Source organism: Neopsephotus bourkii, unplaced genomic scaffold, assembly GCF_033783945.1.
Source record: "Neopsephotus bourkii isolate Nb327-2 ecotype Australia unplaced genomic scaffold, CSIRO-AGI_Nbou_v1 NB_779, whole genome shotgun sequence".
Lineage (NCBI taxonomy): Eukaryota > Metazoa > Chordata > Aves > Psittaciformes > Psittacidae > Neopsephotus > Neopsephotus bourkii.
In genome coordinates this window covers 195,552-200,750 of record NW_026901275.1, presented here as the reverse complement: position 1 = coordinate 200,750, position 5,199 = coordinate 195,552, and the positions used below count along the sequence as shown (strand labels likewise).

The following is a 5,199-nucleotide window of genomic DNA, read 5'->3' as shown; positions in this document are numbered from 1 at the left end:
CTTTGCGGTTTGTTAGTTTTTTTTTTTTTTCAGTGGATCTATAATGATTAATCTCCCTTTGAGATTGCTTGCTATAGCAATCATATTGTTCATATGGAATTAAAGTAATTTATAGAGTACTTATAGTACTCTGTAGTACTCTATAGTACTAAAGTATAGAGTCTTATTTGACCATGCTTCAGATTTCTCATAAAATAAATCTGACATCATTTTTGCTGGCAAAGATGTTTGTGTTTCATAAAATGACTAAAGCCAATCTATTTTTCCTCATATCTGGAAAAATAAGACAACAAAAAAACCCCGAGAAATAATCCTATGCCAGATGCACTCCTTTCCAGTACAGATGATGAAAGATAAAAAATGCAGTGAAACACAATTCTCCTGTCCACACAGCCGTCAACACGGTAAACTGTTACCAGGTGGGGATTTTTCTTTCACATCATAGTAATTATGTCCAAATGCCAGAAGAAGCCCTTAATCACTCTGAGCTGAAATTTCAAGTGTATATCCTAATATTTATAATAGGCTGGTATTTATTTTTTTTTAAGTAGAGCTCACAATAAGGAGTGGAGCAACCCTAACATTACAGTATTCAAATGTTTATGTTTTGACATTACAGAATATATTTTTGTGTCAAATTTAGATACAATTTCTAAGATAAGAGAGAATATCTTACATTAATGATTACATACTGGTTGTAGTTTTTCTTGTTGGATCATATCTTTTTTAGCAGGATAAGTAAAATAAATTATATTTAGGGTGCTAGTCTTACTTGATAAAACACAAAATCCCATAAGAAAATGGTAGACAATATTTTTCTGCCACATATACAGCAATTGTAACAGAAGAACTACAATGCCTAAAGAAAGCTACACTGGCTGTTTTATTTTTTCCAAGAATGTTTAGCCACAGGAACAGGTGAAGAAAGATGGAAAAGAAGAGCTGTTTTGAAGATCTCCCAGGAAAAATTAGTCTTCCTTTTAACTAAAGGGGAATACAAAAGGGCAAAACTTAAGCAACAACCAAATATTCTTAACAAAAAAGAGCATTAAGCATACCAGTCTCAGGGTTGATTTTCTGTCTCTATTTTATCTTTAGCAATATCTAGATTCTATTGGGAAAGAATGCCACTAGCAGTTCAGCTGTGCATTTTTTAAAGAATAAAAGAAGTTAAAATACCCAGTGTCTAACTTAAGCTCAGCATTTATAACAGCACTCATCTTCATAATGAATCAAAATATCATACACAACATGTAAAGGTAACAACTTTTAACTTAAAACATAGAAACTGTAGGAGCAAGTCCAGAGGAGGGGCACAAGGATGACAGCGGGGCTAAAGCACCTCCTGTATGAAGACAGCTGAGAAAGCTGGGGCTGTTCAGCCTGGAGAAGAGAAGGCTGTGTGGAGACCTCTTAGCAGCCTTCCAGTGTCTGAAGGGGGCCTACAAAGATGCCAGAGAGAGACTCTTCATCAGGGACTGTAGCGACAGGACAAGGGGTAATGGTTTCAAACTTAAACAAGGGAAGATCAGGTTCAATATAATGAAGAAGTTCTTGCCTGTGAGAGTGGTGAGGCACTGGAATGGGTTGCCCAAAGAAGTGGTAAATGCTCCAACCCTGGCAGTATTAAAGGCAAGGTTGGAGAGAGTCTTGGGCGACATGGTTTAGTGTGAGGCATCCCTGCCATGAAAGGGGGTTGGAACTAGATGATCTTAAGGTCCTTTCCAACCCTAACCATTCTATAATTCTTTAATTCTCTATATATTCTAAAGCATAACTACTGATCACAACATCAGGAGTTAATGTTCTCTGTAGTCACTACAATGCATTGTCCACTAGTCCTCCTGCTGGTGTCTTCTGCTGCTCCATATGCCTGCTGCTGTGTCCTATTTAGTGTATCATGTGTTAGCATACTGTATGCATTTCACCACCACCATTTTTCCTACTATTAACAGAATTAATGTAACAATATGCCAGTTGCAAAGCAGTGCATAAGAAAGGCAATATTAGTTTGTATTTATGCCAGGATGATTGTGAGCTGTACTCAGTGACTGTTACAGATCACAGAAGCAATAGAAAACCAGACTGGTGAGGGCTTTCAGGATGTGCCTGGGGGCCACAGCAGCGATGCCACTGGTATGCATGCCTCTCCCATCAGTTGGTGTTTCCCCCACTTGGCCACTTAGGAGGAGGGTAAAAGGATACAGATCCTTCAGTCAGTCTCTGTACTCAGCCTCCTTTTCGGTGCTTTCCTGCTCAGATTACTGAAAAAATTGCGAAAGTGGATGTGCAACAGAGTTTATTCTCTTCATTTACTAGCACAGTTGGAATCTAATGCAGCTTTTACCATACAGCTCTCCCATACTGGCCCAAACCATTTTTGAATCTATTCAGCATAGATCAGGATTTCTAGATGTCTTGTTTATGCCCATTGTTCTTCTCTGGCCCTTCAAATGGCCTGCACTGATAATACTTAGAAGTTTCACTAGCTGGTTGAAGTCTTTTTGTTTTTTCATTATTCTTTTTCCTAAACGCATGCTGTCTTTATTTTGCTTATCTTCCTTCTTTGTATCACAATTACTTTCACCCATACTGTCTTTTGCTATCTTACTCTCTATCATTTCTTTCCTATTGATTGACAGTTATTACAGATGGTAATACTCCATTTGCTACATTTTTCTCTACTTTCTGCTTTATAAAAAGAAAGAGAATTTGCCATTTACACGGCTTGCTGGACTGAAGATTCTTGCTGTATTATTTTCTCAGCTAGCCTTTGGATTCCCACATTTGTAATGGCCAACCCCATTTTAATATTTTCGGATTTAAAAATACATTTTTCCTTGGTCTCTTGCTTCATTATTTAAGTGAGAAGGGCTTATAATTACTTGAAGTGATGAAAAAGGAGTGTTATTTTAGTGTACTATCTTTTTAAAGATGTTCTTTCATTTATAAACTATTCAAACTCACAGATAAATATAAAATAAAAAATGCATGCATATCAATTACAAAATTCTATCATACAAAAAGCATACCATTGGTCAGCTGTCCTGGGTCCTACGGCCACACCACCCTGAAAACGCCCGATCTCGTCTGATCTCGGAAGCTAAGCAGGGTCGGGCTCGGTTAGTACTTGGATGGGAGACCGCCTGGGAATCCCGGGTGCTGTAGGCTTTTGCAGTGGCCCTCCAAAAAAGAACTGTCGTGGTTTAACCCACAGCCAGACAGCTTGTTACCCACTCCCCCCCCTTCTTGCCCTCCCCCTACTCCTGGGGGAACGGAGAGGAGAATCAAAAAGAAATGCAACTCCCACGGCTTGAGATAAGAACAGTTTAGTAACTAAGGTACAATACGAATCACCACTGCTACCACCAACGACAACAATGATAAGAGAAAACAGCAAAGGAAAGGAGTACAATACCACGCGCCGAACCGCCAGTCCGACCCGGCCGACCCCCTCTCCTTCCGGGTTCCCCCCCAGTTCCCCCCTCGGCATGACGTGCTGTGGTATGGAATACCTCTTTGGTCAGTTTGGGTCAGGTGTCCTGTCTCTGCTTCCTCCCGGCCTCCCCTCCTCCCTGGCAGAGCATGAGACTCACAAAGTCCTTGGCCAAACCAAAACATCACCTCTATCAGCTTTGTTCCCAGCCCGAAAGTCAAAACACAGCACTGCACCAGCTACCAAGAAGGAGAAAAAATGACTGCTGCTGCTAAACCCAGGACATCAGCATATCTCAAAGTTTGTGTGATAAATCTTACATGTGTTTTTGATCTTGAAATAGTCAGTTGCAAAAAGGTTTAACAAACTATAAGCTTCAATTTTGTTCTACTTTTTTCCACTAATTGAACCATTATTTTGCATCTCATCTGCACAAACATCAGAAAAATCTCTGATTATAATTTTTTTCATTATTATTAAAGAGAAAGGATTACTAATGAACAGGCAGCATTTAAAGACGGATTTTCAAAAACTGAGTTAATTCATGAAGATAATTCATGTTAGTCAAAAAGCCTATGAAAATGACATGGCTCCTGAAATGTGGACATCTGCTTGCTGTTTGAGCTAGGCTGGGATCTTTGGCTCAGTTCACATAAGCTACAAATAAGTGGAAGACACCATGTACCTCCAGCCTTCAGAGACAGATGATTTATAGGTAAATTTCCCCATATTTCAAACCTAGTCTCCTCAGACAGCACTAAGTTCCAAGTTTATTTCAAAATGCCATATTCAGATGACAACTTTCCACTTTATTTCCCATTCCACAAATGCATGAAACATTTAAATCATTTACCCAAAATTCCATCAAATATGAAAAGCTTCACTTGTTATTGAATGCGTTTCCATCAGTGTTACTTCCTCGGTCAGATTTTGTTCTAGTTTAACCTGTGCAAATCCAGAATAGTGTCAGTGATTTGAACAAGAACAGAGGCACCTCCTCTGTCTGTCTGTCTAATTCACTTGTGAATTCCTTTATTGTTAATCTCTGCATGTTGGTTTCTTTCCTGCCTGTGTAAAACCGTTCATCATATTCTGCCCTTCTTTTGGTGGTTTCTTAAAGCCATTACTCTTTCCACTGGAAAGAAAGCACTAGACTGAGACAAAAACCCCAGAGTTACATTCGATCATTTACTGATTTGTAATCCCTAACCAGATCTTTGTGTGATATTTTCACCATGTGCTAAACAGCACAAAGTTTTTTGTTGGTCTGCTGATGCAAAAAGTAATATGAAAACACTATGCTGTACATATCTCTTTCAGCTGTATCAATGGAAAATGCTTATATCTGAACCTCTTATTATTCCAGAAGAAGAAAACGAGTGGAAAAGGTTCAGAATATAATTTTTATTGGAGGTCTTTGATCACTATTATTCTCAGAAACATCACCATTCATATTCATTTATTGTCATTCTTTGAACACTGTCTGGGTGTGTCAAGACCACTGAAAGTTTTCCCAGTATATCTAGGAATGTCTGCTTTTGCTGTCTGGAAATATGGTGTTCCAAAAATTAGACATGCTGAGCTGTTTCCACTAATTTGGGGGATTTCCATCTCTAATCTTAGCCAAAGTTATGGAACAGAAACGGAGTGGTACCTATTTTTATACTTACTTCAAAATAGTCAGTCTTTATCAAAGAACAAATGCACATGTTCAGTCAGTGAGCAAATTCAAGCCAGAGCCTACTGAGCTTAATTTGCTCTAT

At 38.7% G+C, this 5,199-nt stretch overlaps 1 non-coding gene across 1 annotated transcript; it reads left to right on the top strand.

Moving 5' to 3' along the window:
• Positions 1 to 3,052: 3,052 nt before the first annotated feature.
• On the top strand, positions 3,053 to 3,171 carry LOC133213112 (5S ribosomal RNA). The gene has a single exon (XR_009725694.1). It is a non-coding gene; the product is annotated as a 5S ribosomal RNA (ribosomal RNA).
• The last annotated feature ends 2,028 nt before the right edge of the window (positions 3,172 to 5,199 follow it).